This window comes from Bemisia tabaci, chromosome 10 (genome assembly GCF_918797505.1).
Source record: "Bemisia tabaci chromosome 10, PGI_BMITA_v3".
Lineage (NCBI taxonomy): Eukaryota > Metazoa > Arthropoda > Insecta > Hemiptera > Aleyrodidae > Bemisia > Bemisia tabaci.
The window spans coordinates 41,588,038-41,601,788 of record NC_092802.1 but is presented as its reverse complement, the minus strand read 5'-3'; the positions used below and the strand labels follow the sequence as shown (position 1 = coordinate 41,601,788).

The 13,751-nt window shown below is 40.0% G+C and overlaps 1 protein-coding gene across 1 annotated transcript in view; it reads right to left on the bottom strand.

Annotated features, from left to right (window-relative positions):
- The window catches only part of LOC140225569 (uncharacterized), an 80,359-nt gene extending 67,678 nt beyond the window's left edge, over positions 1-12,681 (bottom strand). The window contains exon 1 of the mRNA XM_072304823.1: positions 12,380-12,681. The gene's annotated coding sequence lies outside the window, so the exon portion shown is untranslated. The remainder of the gene's footprint in view (positions 1-12,379) is intronic.
- Positions 12,682-13,751: the final 1,070 nt, after the last annotated feature.

Below are 13,751 nucleotides of genomic sequence, written 5' to 3'. Positions count from 1 at the left end.
AACCATACGGATATTTTTCTTCCAATTTCTCATATTATTATGTTCGCAATTTCACTGAAAGTTCCAGAAAATTTCAAAGAAAATATCCATAACTTGCCTCTAAAATGAACATTTTAGCGAAGACAATTTAGCAACTCGTGAATGTTCAAACGGCGTTCTTCCTTAGCACGGCAGTATTGAACGCAGGGGACATAGTTCCGTCGTTCTCAGGGAGAGCCGTACGCGCATCCTGACGTTGCCAAATTTCCTCGCGTAAAATACGAATTCTCTGGAAAAGTGGTGATCCCCCACTTCCCCCTCCCCCTTTAAAGTTTAAGTTTTGCATTTAAGAATTTTTTGCGCAAAGAGCTTAATGACGGCAAGACAGCAGTGTAGGCTATCTTACGTACATCGATAACTAATGTGCATCTCCGTTTGGAACGTTGCAGACTTCCTGTCAAACTATTCATTCATTCTTGGAAAAACTAGTGACGGTAATTTTCCTTGGAAACGGACTTGATTTTTCTTCCCTGTTAGCAAAATGTTCCTGTATCTGGGTGTCTACTAAAACAAGCTGGCCAAAAATCAGTGCTTTTACGGTACTTTTTCAGTACATTTCCGAGAAATTCAGCACCTCCTCAAAGGAAAAATTCAGTACTCTTTCAGTGCCTCCGATTGACGAAATTCAGCAAATTTCAAAAACTTGAATTTTCCGCTCAAATTGCGACAAAAATGACAAAAAATAAAAATTCCGGACCTTCTTGCGGAATTCCGCTCTTTTCCAGTACTTCCGGACGGCCCTTTAAAAATCAGTATCAATTCCGGACTTGTAGACACCCTGTGTATAAATTTCAAGCTAAGAAGTTGGTTCGTTTCTCTTTAAAAAAATAAAATGGGGGGTGGAAATTTTAAAACACCGCAATGGAGTTACGTGGTTTTGCACTTTGGCCATCGATATTGTCTCTCTTGATGATCGAAGAGTTGAGCAATTGGTTAATCAACCTAGCGGGCTGATTACTGTAATTGATAGACAAAGCGATGGACAAAAAAGACCTAGGGGGGATGGAGCGCTCCTATTGGTTGAAACGGGTGGTTCCTAAACAGGGGAGAAAATGATGGACTAACTGAAGATTCTCTCGCGAGTTGACGTTAATTAGTCTATTACGTGCCGCCTTCGTTCACTGCAGCCACTCGCATCCACCAATAGGATCCCACCATTTCCTTTTTGGCTTCTTTGTCAATCGCTTTGTCTATCAATTTCAATAATCGGCCCGCTGACCTTATTCGCAAAGACTCGAGTAGCTAACTGCTTATCCCGACTAGATTGTCAGCGGGCTGATTATTGAAATTAAATGGACAAGGAAGACAACGGGAAAATAGAGCGATCCTACTGGTTGAAACGGGTGGTTGTTTTAGACTGAGGTACATCATTTCAGTCTAAGGTTTGTGGAAGGTTGTCTAAGGACCAGTGATTCTCGAACCGTTTCCCACCCCCTTCTACTGACATTGAAGTAGTTTTGAGCGAAAAATTTTAAAATGAACCATCATCGTGAGTCAAAAATATATTTGAGATGACAAACTCAAAAAAATTATTCAGATGTCCAGGGTGTCTACTAAAGCTGGCAGGCCAAAAATCAGTACTTTTGCAGTACTTTTCAGTACATTCCCAAGAAATTCAGTAGCGCCTCAACAGAAAAATTCAGTACCTCCTCAACAGAAAAATTCAGTAATTTTCCAGTAGGTACCTTCGTTTGACAAAATTCGAAAAATTTCAAAAATTTAGACTTCTTGCTCAAATTGCGATAAAAATGACCAGAAAATGAGAAAAATTCCGGGCCTTCTAGCGGAATTTCCGCACTTTTTCGGGACTTCCGGACTCCCCTAGAAAATCAGCGCTATTTCCGGACTTTCCGGACTTGTAGACACCCTGGAAGTGGAGTTGTGAATTTGTGATTTTTGTCCAGAGAGGGCCGCGCTGTGTGGCGGTGCGGCGTGCGACGCGGCGGTCGGCGAACCGGGAAGCGGGCGGGCGTCGCGCGTCGCGTCGAGCGGGAGTCGACGATGGCGGAAACGCGCGGCGCGCGGACACCCGAGCGCGGGACCTTGGCGTCCCGCATCCGCGTGGATAATAAGCAAACTCCGCTCCGGACACCACCGCCAGGATTCTCCAGTAGACAAGAGAGCAGTAATAACTCCAAAAATCCTCTCTCGGCTCACATAAGGCCTTGTCTCCACGGGCCTTTTCACGAGATTTATCCAGAGACAAGAGACCCTCCACTGGCCTCCTAGCGACAGGTGGAAGCTTTTACTTTCGGGGTTTCAACAATTCCTTATGGACAATTATTAGGGAGCAACAGTCATCACGCTAGTTTCGGCTGTTGACTTACCTACGTGGTCGATGATGAGCTTCGGGTGACGTCATGAGCCAAACAACTTTCCCAAACGTCGGCCATTTTCGGCTTGTTTGCAAAAAAAAAACTGCCAACACGTTGTTGAACATCAACTTCCATGTAGGTAAATCAACAGTAGAATGCTGAAGTCCCGAAAGTAAAAGCTTCCACCATGGCCAAGATACTAGTGGAGGGTCTCTTGTCTCTGGATTTATCCCAGGGAAAAATCCCACTTACGAAGTTGGGAAAAATATCGAGTTGTTCAATATTTTTCCCAGTACCAAGTATGGTCCTTCTACCCTTCGGACCCACTGAGAGAAGAAGAAGTGTAAACGAATTGTGCGATATTTGGTTGATTACTCCATTTTTCATGTTTGTTAAGTTAAAATAATGTGTCTAATTGTCAATTGAGTGCAATTATTATTTTAATCCCGGCTAAATACTCGACTTTAACTAACATAAGTTATCTTCCCGCGCAAACTAGTCGCAGGACCGTATGAGCCTCGTCCCGTGGAGACGGTAGGTAACTGGGAAAAATCCCAGAGGTTTCATTCCTGCTATTCGAACTTGGGAAAAATCCTATGAAAACGTCCCGTGGAGACAAGGCCTAAGGGCGTAACTACACATCGAGATGAGCCCGAAAAAGCTTTGAAATGTATGGAAGACAGGGTTCATTCCAGTATGTAGTTACGCCCTATTACGTCAGGTAGCCGACGAAATCAACTCAAGAGGAAACGGGCTCAGAAGCGTCTGACCGGACAATTTTATTGACGCAAGCCTCCGTTCTTTCTCAAATTCCCACTAAGCGTCCGAAAGACTCCTAGAAATCGTTTGGATTATTCAAAATCCACTGATTTTAGTTCCATTACACAAAAAGGGTATTTTTCATTTTTATGTTAGGCTAATGTTAGGCAAGACAGCTGTAAGTGCTATCTTACTTCTATCTTAACGTGGATAAGATGGTTTTCTATAAAGGGGTAAGGGAATATAATAAATTTAAATGTTATAAGTTGGAAGAATTGGGGCTGAAGGCATTTAAAATGAACTTGTTGTTTAAAATGAGGATATATCAGAACGATAACTGGGGTGATGGGAAATTGTTGAGGGAAGTCGACAGAGTGGGTTTATGAATTGGTGAATGAACGGTGTGTGAAGCCGAATGGGATTAGCCTTCCAGGCTATTTGAAGAAAAAAGAAAAAAAAAGAAAAAAAAAGAAGAAAAAAAAAGAAGAAAAAAATCTTCTGCATGCTTTCTAAAAAATTGTATGGAGGGAAACGTCTGTTCTCTGTCAAATTCGCACTAATCGTCCGAAAGACTCCTAAAAAAAGTTTGGATCATTAAAAGTCCACTGATTTCATTTCAATTACATTTGAAGAGTATTTTTCATTTTCATGCTAGGCTAGTATTATAGGAGGCAAGACAGTCATGAGTGCCATCTTTTGCATGTTTTCGCGGTTGCATTTTGGACACACAACAAACACATTTTCAAGTTAGAAATTGGGATAAGAGAGCGGCAGTTAACTTGAAAGCACGGTTTTCATTGACTCTCTGAAGGAATCATGTCACTTACGGCTGTCCTGCTTGAAACTACGTCCTTTATTGCGCACTTACGGCTTTCTCATATGTCTCGTTTTTTCCCAATAGGTAGTCCATCTTTTTCACCCTTAATCTACAGGAACCACCTACTTTAACCAATGGGCTAGCTCTTTACTCCCCATGTCTTCTATGTCTATAGCTCTGTCTATCAATTTCAATAATCGGCCGGCTGAGGAGTTCTACCACCGGGTTCTCCGTGCGTGCGCTTCGCAGGAACAGGTTTGCGCGGGAAATCAGGAAGACATCGTTATTGGTTCCACCAGAGCGACAGCGATTAAAACTGATGTCAACAATTTATTCTCGAGCGGTGAGAAGTGATGTGCGGCCATGTGGCGACGGAGTAGACTCAAATGCTATTCTCTCAGATCCTCAAGGTTTTTTAAACGGGAACTTTCTGACTATTCAAAGCTGCTGGGCTTTGTCAAAGAGGTGATATTCTACATATCGACGGTGAAACGACCAAACCACGTATCTCGGTTTGCGACGTCGCAGACTTCCTGTCATACTTTATTTTTTAAATGAAAAACTACTTAACGTCTAATCTTGAAAATTTCTGTGATTTTTCCTCTTTGTGCGGAGAAAATTCTGTGAAAATTTCAAGAAATGATATTGATTTGGTCTACTTTAAAAAAATAAAATGTGAGCGTAGATTTTTAAACACCGCAACCGAGATACGTGGTTTGGTAGTTTCACCGTCGATATGATTTTTCCTTCACTTTTCCGTAAAACCTCATCACACGTCTACTCTGCCGTGCTAAGGAAGAACACCGCATGAACATTCGAGAGTTGCCAAATTTTTCCCGAATATAAAGTGTATTTTTGAGAAAAGTTAGGCATATTTTTCCTCGAGATCCCAGGATATTTTAGGTAAAATTGTGTATAAAATTGTCTAAAAAAATTGAAAACAAATATCCACAATTTTCTCAGTAAATTCGATTTTTATTGAAGGAAATTTGGCAACGCTTAATGGCTCATGCGGCCTTCTTCCTTAGCACGGCAGTACTCCAGAGTCCGAGAAGTCGCGCGCTTCATTTGCGCACTTCACGATGCAGTGTTCAACACTCACATGGCGCCAAAAGCGCCTAAGAAATCGGTCATGGCGCCTAAAAAATGAAGGCTCTGCGCCAACGTGGCCCCAAAAAATTGCCCCCCCCCCCCCCCAAGGAAAATAAATCTTAATTTTTATGTTTGGCGATTTGATTTTTAAATTTCAATCCACGGCAACGGCTCCTGACTTTTCACTAGGTGCGCCGTGGTATGTAGGCAAAAAGTCAATTTGGCCCCTAAAAAATCTTCTAAAAAATCGCCATGCATACGGCGCGCTTAAAAAGCTGATTTTCAGCACTCTCTGACAACAATGAGGACGCAGATGCTTCTGCGGACGACCCAAAAATAGTAAGTAGTTCCTAATTACAAATGGGGTCTAGAATACCGAAGTCTGCCAGGTTAGGGTTAGAAAAAAGCACAAGGATATTCCTTTCCTAAGTACTTCATACACCACCGACTTCAATCCGAAATTGCACCCGAATAACGAAACTTCCGACACCAAAAAATTCTACTTTGATAAGTACCTAAAAATTAAATGCCTCTCGTAAATCTTGTGATTTTAAAAAAACAACATGACAAATAGAAGTTTTATACAGAGGGTTTTAAAGACTATCATTTCCACGCGGAGAAACGATTTTAAGGATCCTCTAGGGCTGTAATACAAATTGGTACATGGAATTTTCTGACAAATTTTTGCAGTATTCCCTGTGACATTTCAAGATATGCAAGATGGTTACAAATCGTTCCCTTCAAAACAAACACAACATATTTGCTGTTCCAAACCGCTATTTACGTACGCTTGATTTCCGCATTTACTTAACAACAACCGGGGGGGGGGGGGGGGGGGGACTTCATATAAGAAAGCTACAAGCAGAATTACATCCGAAATTAGACCCCGCGTAACACTATATGTACATTTTGAAGAACCGAAATCCCAGAGGCCTAACTATGACTGCCATTTTGAATTTAAGGCATTTTGGGAGGTGTTCAGAGGTCGGACCGGAGTGGACTTTTAGTATGTTGCGACAGAATTTGGAAAATGAAATTCCCTGACAATTGAAGACATGACAGATGGTTAAGAAGACATAATTGAAAATAGTTTTTGGGCAAAATATTTTGTTCGAAACTTCAAACTCATTTTAGAAGGAAATTTTCCCTGCATTCCCCGATTTTCACTGACATTTCCCGGTTTTCCCGGGTGAAAATTGGCGATAGGAGCTGCGTTTCAAAATACCATAGGAGCACTTAAAGCCGACTGAAGAAGGCGATAGAAAATCATATAGCTGGCTGTAGAAAGTGGAAAAAATCATACGGCCGGGCTACACGAGGCGATAAAAAAATTAAACAGCCGGGCTATAGTTCCTGTCGCCGGGCTTTACACTTTATCGCCTGGCTGTTTTTTTTTCGCCATCGGCAGTAAAAGGCTATAAGAAATTGTGTGGAAATTCGTGTGCTTGTAAATCCTTAAGTTTGTACGGAATCACCATAATATTTACAAAACGCATATCATATTTTCCTTTACTACATATTTGTTTTCATCAATTAAAATGAGAATAATCCATACAGAGTGTGCAAACATTTCAAAGTCATGAGTTGAACACCTCTGACTCCACGAGATTAAATATTAGAGCCTAACGCAAAGCGGAGCGGGGGCGCATTGGCGCCTACAAACCTAACAGGGATACTTCACGCATTGCGCAACGCGTGAAGTATCCCTGTTAGGTTTGTAGGCACCAATGCGCGTTCGGCGCTGGCTGCCCGCCCGCCGCGCCGTACCACGGCACTTGAAGCAACTATTTCACACCAGAAGAATTGCACAGTATCGTACGAAATTGAAGGCGCTCCAACATATTAGGGATGGCAGGCATCCTTCATAAGTACGGAGCTTTCCTCGCAAAATAAATCAAGATACTACGGCCCAAAAAGAGAGCGGTAGTCCAAAAACTCACTAAGTCCTAGCATCCGTAATTAGTAACGTTTAGCATGTACTGCATCCTTCATAAGTACGGAGCTTTCCTCGCAAAATAAATCAAGATATTACGGCCCAAAAAGAGAGCGGTAGTCCAAAAACTCACTAAGTCCTAGCATCCGTAATTAGTAACGTTTAGCATACACTTTATCGTCAGGCTGTTGCTTAATCGCCATCGGCTATAAAAGGCTATAAGAAATCGTGTTGCCGGCTATAGAAGCTATTGGAAATCTCTAAGTCGGCTGTAGGTCTATGGTATTTTGGAACACAGATTCTACTGCCAATTTTTACCTGGGTTCCCCGACTGTGGCAACCCTGTATGTTGTTCAAGAGGACGTGCCGATGAAGTTTACAAAAGAAAAGTTTGTTGAACAATTTATTCCGCCAGTACTTAATTTGAGGAGGCTAACATTTCCCTTCACTTCCCGGCGAAACCACATCCCTTACGCACTGCGGAGTCCGAAATTCGAATTGTGCGTGCTTGATATTCGCATTTAACAATGCGAGCATGATGCCTACCTTGGAGGGTATGGATTCGATCGACATGAATCGATCGAAAAATGAAAACGTGAATCGATCGACAAATTGTTAAAAAAACCGGTGTGGATTCGATCGAAAAATGAAAAACGTGAATCGATCGAAACCGATTCGATCGACAAATTATTAAAAGACCGATATCGATTCGATCGACATGAATCGATCGAAAAATTAAAACGTGATTCAATCGACATGAATCGATCGACAGTTAATTTAAAAAGTAAAAACACTCGTACCGATTCGATCGACATGAATGGATCGAAAAATGAAAACGTGAATCGATCGACACCGATTCGATCGACAACCGTGAATCAATCGACAAACCCGTGAATCGACCGACAAACCCGTGAGTCGATCGACAAACTCGTGAGTCGATCTAATTGAGGGGGAAAAATTCAGTCACGTCCTCCACCGATTTTGTGATCTCGAGGTCATTCGAGAGATTTAGTTACCTATGACCCTCAAAATCAGGTTTTCGGTTCCCTTATTTTGTTTTTGCTAAGGGAATAATTGTTTTTCTTTTTTTTTTACTGTGGCGTAAGTTTCGAGACGACCCTCCCTGCCGAGATACGGCAAACGAGTTTCACCGAAAAACCTTCAATTTTCTGCACAAACCACAAACCGTTGAGAAGCTGTTTGTGAGGTTATAAACACAGTTTTGATAACATAGATAAGGGCTGATATGCTGATAACAATAGTGCAATCATGAAAGAAATAGACTATTTCTTTCATATTTCATGAAATAATTAATTTTTTCTCAGCCAGATTAGTTCGGTACTAGAAATTCATATTCAAAGCTATTCACTCGATCCAGGTTCTCTAATTTTCGTGTCACTTTCATAGTTCTGTTCGTCAAAAGTTCAAAACCTGGAAAATCTGTATAAGTTGTACCTATACCTATTTATCGCATCGTGTTTCTTTTACAGCCAATTAGTATCAATCAATTTTTTGTTCTTTACGCTCAAACTGTATAGTACTTGAATTTATATCATACTGTTTGATGAGTGGATAAAAATTGAGGAGTTGAATCATCGGATTCTTCAGAAAGAAACATCTTTTAATTGCATTGAGAAAATACCCGTCACACTTCAACTCAACAATCCGTAATATATAAATTTTTGCTCACTCTTGTTTCTTACTGGAGGTTCGCCTTCTTGGGCCCTAATATTCTGGATCTATATGTTTAGATGAGTGACATCATTATAAGAGCCAAAGATTCAACCAGCAATTCTTGATATTCATTCACCTACAACTCAGTAAAGGATTCAGCCACCCTCAATTAAGAATGAGAGGTCATATTGATGGTGCAAGTGTGTTCACAAGTTTTTAACTTTAATATATCATAATTGTATACAAAAATGTTGAATTTCCTTTCCCTTCTTTAAAGCGATTAATCTTGTATACTGTAAGTGAAACTTTATCTCGCTCAGAAATTTCTTTACAGCCAATAATTGTTTTACTGTTCACAATTTTCTCTTAGAGAGGAAAATGAGCTTCATCCAATGAACTCCGACTCGTCCAAGTGATTGTGAAAATTTTGGAACTAACCAGATATTCTTCGTGAATAACGCGAATGACACATTTTCCTCTGTGTATGGGCATCATTGAAAAAAGCTTATGTTATTTATCATTTTATTTCTTTGATCTCCTGTAAGAAAGTGACACATTAGGCTTTAAATTTTTTCATGATGCTGCTGATCAGCTTCTCACCGTTTTTGCAATTGGGGGAAAATTACAAATCAAATGAGATTTGACTTGCTCTCAGTATGCTTATTGAAGAAAAAAAATAAAAGCAGGGCATCTCGGTTTTTTGTGCAATATGATCGACAGTCTCCTCGTCAAAGACATCTAGGCATCCTTGATCAAATCAAGCTATCAAATGGCTAAGGCCGGAAACTTTTTCTTTAAATAAAAATGGCCCACTTGTATTTGATGGGATGAGTGAACTCCGATTCACCAGCTTAGCTATATCAATTACCTGCGGGCTGCTGGTAAGTATTTCGAAAAAAAGTCTCTGACCTCGTCCATTTGATTTTAACTCTGAAATCTCTAGTAAGTAGGTAGTACCTGCTCCTGCCAATGCTTTCAAGCAGATGTTACTTACTTATCACTTGGTCGACTTGAGAAAGTGATGGGTTACAAAAATTGCAGAATCCACTGCTGATTTTAAAAGTAGCTATTGAAATACTCATGCTTTGATTCTAGCATGCCATCATGTTTCGTGATGGGAATGTAGATAGAAATGTGATGTATAGGTAACAATCAAGGAAAATGGGGCTCAAGGTGAAAGCACACAATTTTCTATCATCAAAAACAATGACCAAAGTTATCACTCTAAGCCCAATTCACATGCACTATCAGTCTTTTTATCCAACATATCTAATTGGACGAAAAGTTGGATAGTGTGATACTGACGCGATAGAAGACAATTTGATGAAAAACAGAACAGAAGCTTGAATGTGATGTCACATTCAACGTGGCGCCTCCAATTGGATGGAAAGTTGGACGGAAAGTAATCGAATGAAATTTTTTTGCGTTCAACTTTCCATCCTACTTTTCGTCCAATTATGTTGGATGAAAATTTTGATAGTGTGAATTGGGCTTTACCTATTTTCTGTTCCCCTTCTAAATACCTCCATGAATATATGATTCAAACTTTAGGTCCTTTTCTGCCGGACTCAATTACACATGGACTAAGTATTTAGGTAATGTAGATGCACCAAACTTGAACCGTAGGAAATAGATTCAAAGGTTTATTCCTCTACAATGATGAGGACCAAGTTTGAGGATTTTTTGCAACGTTAAAAATATTTTGACAGAGAAAAATTTAAGGCTCTTGTTGATGCAAAACTACACCCAAGTCATTTTTTCCACAATGCACCTAGCATTGATAATGATTGCAAGGATCGAAAAGCTTCAGCTATAATTTAATAAATAATCTTTCTTAACACCTTGGTGTCATGTATTCACATATTCCTGCTATAAGTAATGCACTTTATTGCATTTCTGTCAAACTATTCGTTCAAATGATGATACTGCGATGTTGCTTACAAGTTTCTAGGAATTTTAAGGAACAATGAGTCAAAATTGCATCACGACATCAAGTCTAATGATATTGAGATCGTGTCAGTAGTTCAGCATCAATATTGCTGGATGAAAACCCAGTTTGCTTATGAGGAAAGCATCAGTATTTGCTGCTCTCAATTCGAACTTTATCAGGTATTGCGCAACATGTATGAAATGGTAAGAAAAGAGGAACTAATCTAGCCATCATAACCAGAGACAAATCATGATGGGTGGGTGACATGGCAAAATGTAATGTGTGTAATAGTAGTGTAACGGAATAGAAAGGAGAGCGATGTCAATGACTGTGAAGAATGGATCTATCAGCCTTCACAACATGGCAACGGTACTATGATCTTCCTGGCTAAGATTCTCACTGATACTTCTTGCATCCTTGGAAGCATTCTGTTTTGACACAAACAGAAGCTTCACGAAAATTCAAATGAGTAGCTCATGTACATAAAGGAAAAATATGTAAAATATATACATTACAAAAATATAGACAAAAATACAATGGCAGTGATAGCATGATAAGAGGAAATCAGTTTCATCAAAAGCGCGGTGTTTACGTTGAGATAGTTGAGAGGTGACACTCCTTGGTGTACGTTGCTTGTCGTTTGCCGCATCTCAGCAGGAAGCAAAAACCGTAAGTTTCGGGACATTTTTGGTCTTGGTGGACCCTGAGAATTCAAGGGATGTTATTGCTCATCTCTTTGTTAGTTTTATCAACCTTCTTGAAGAGGTGAAAGGGCATGCTTTTGGTTACCTTAAGATGTAACTGGTCCATTTCTCGACCGGATATATAATCCCAAAAATGTTTTTGAGGGTTTTTGGTAGTTTATCTAATTCACTATGATGTTTCTGATTGCGTTACTAGCTATCAACAGCAGGTGAATGAATCTAACCTATTGATATCGTTATAGCGTTTCTGTCAATTTCGGTGCCTCTTTCCAGACCAACTTCCCTCACATGAAGCAGTCAAATGTCACTTTCGTTGAAGTTATGGATTATTCAAGGCTGACAAATCAAAGCTGCAATGTCGAAGGAAACTATTTCGGACCGTTCAGGGACAGAATTACCCGATTCCAAAAGGTTCCGCGTTGTTGGACTCCGTCAGAATTACTTGATGACTTGAGTCTCTACATATGAAAGCGTAACGTTTCTACAAAATGCTTATAGATCTCAAGAGTTGGTGGGTTGCGTTTGCAAACAGAAGAACCAAACGGAATCGGACAAGTTTACTTCAACAATGCACCTAAATCAACAAAGCGTTGCTTGTCCAATGAACCAACAGGTGGCCCCGCAAAATAACATTGTGATTGAGTTATCTCACAGAAGATGGTTGATACAGATGTTTGAGTTCAGCCTCAAATCTACTAATTTTTCACCAAGAGAGTGAACGACTCAGGTTGAAAATAGTTTTGAACATGATTGTTACACTTACTTTAGTCTCAATTTGAACCTAACCTAACTTAAGTATATTGGGAGCACACCACACATGGTAGAATCGTGGACTACCCCCTAAAGTTGAATTGAAGAGAGTGCTTGTATTATAGACAACAACCCTCGAGTAGAGTACTGACTGTATATTACAATCACCTGGTTCTACTGGGGAAATACTCTCTGATAGTTCTGAGTGCTGGCTGAGTCAAACCAACACATGATTCGAACACACCCACAATGAATTCTGGATGATTAATCTGTACCAGAATCGCAATTTCAGCTGCTTTCGATTAGACATACGGAAATCTAGTGAAAAATCGATTATTGGATAAGTTTAGAATGTTAAATATTCACCTGATAATGTGCCTGAGAAGAAACTGCTAGCTGGTATACTGGAACTAAGTGATGGAGGGTGGTAATCCAAAGAGCACTTTATCACGTCACACAGATAGCCGGTTTAAATTCTATCTGACACTTACACTGACTATATGACACTAGATTGTAAGCAATGCTTTTGTTTGAAGCTACTGAGAATAATAATTCAACTAAAAATGAATGAACACAGCGACGCGAAAGAGTGAAAAGGCGATGAAAGGCCCGATTCCGCGAAAACGAAAACAAACACTAACGGATTTTGCGAATTTTCCCGCCTTCGCAAACGTGGGCTGTTGAACGGTGAGATTCGGCGCGGAAAACGGTGCATGTTCTTTGCGCGGTTTTTTCGAATTGTCGGCCAGAAGGCATGCGCTATGGCTAAGGGTTGCGCAAGTGAAATGAGAAGCACGGAAGATTGGAAATTTGCGTTTAATATTTTATGAATATTACGCAGTGTAAAATATTTGACATGATTTCAGGGGCTGGGAAGGTAACACGCACTAACATACACCAGGCAGCCCCCCCCCCCCCCAAAAAAAAAATTGCACTTAATTTCCAGAAGGATATTTAATTTCTGAAATTTCTAAAATTTCTCAGAATATGTTTCAAGATTTCATTCTTCGTGCAAAGTTACACACCTGAAAGTACTTGGGCCTCATGCAAAAACAGCTTGGAGGATTTCTTGAGATTTCAGCTGTTGAAAAGTAAAATCTGAATCTGAAATTTCACTGTGAAGTGGAATTTAATTTTGCTGAAAAATGGAACGTTTTCAGTTGTCCATCGTTCAAATGCTTATAACATTATTAATAGCGTAAATTGAGGCATCTTCAGGCTGCATGTTCTGCACGGTTTCAGAAAAAATGTATCAATGAATGCTGGAAAACATTAATGTTGACCCTTGTTAATTTCAATACACTGCTCACATGACATTTTGACAGTGAACTGCAAGAACGCATATCTCTGTTAGCAAAGATGCAGAATTCCTTTCATACTTTATTTGTTAAATGAAAAAATACTCAACGTCTTGAAAACTTTCTAGAATTTTCTTCTCCGTGTGAAATATATTGTGTGAAAATTTCAAGTAACGACGTTGGTCCAATTGCCTCCAATGAACTGAAGTTGGAGCGGAGATTTTGAAGTAGGAAACAAGATATGCATTCCTCCAGCGGGCTGATTATTGAAATTGATAGACAAAGCAATAGACAAAAGAGTCAGAGGGAGTATGGAGCAATCCTAGTAGCTGAAACCACTAGACTACAGTATAGACCATGGGAGAAAAGGATGAACTAACTGTAGGGTCTCTCAAGGGTTGCCATTAGTTAATCTAATACTTCCCTCCTTTGTCCTTCGT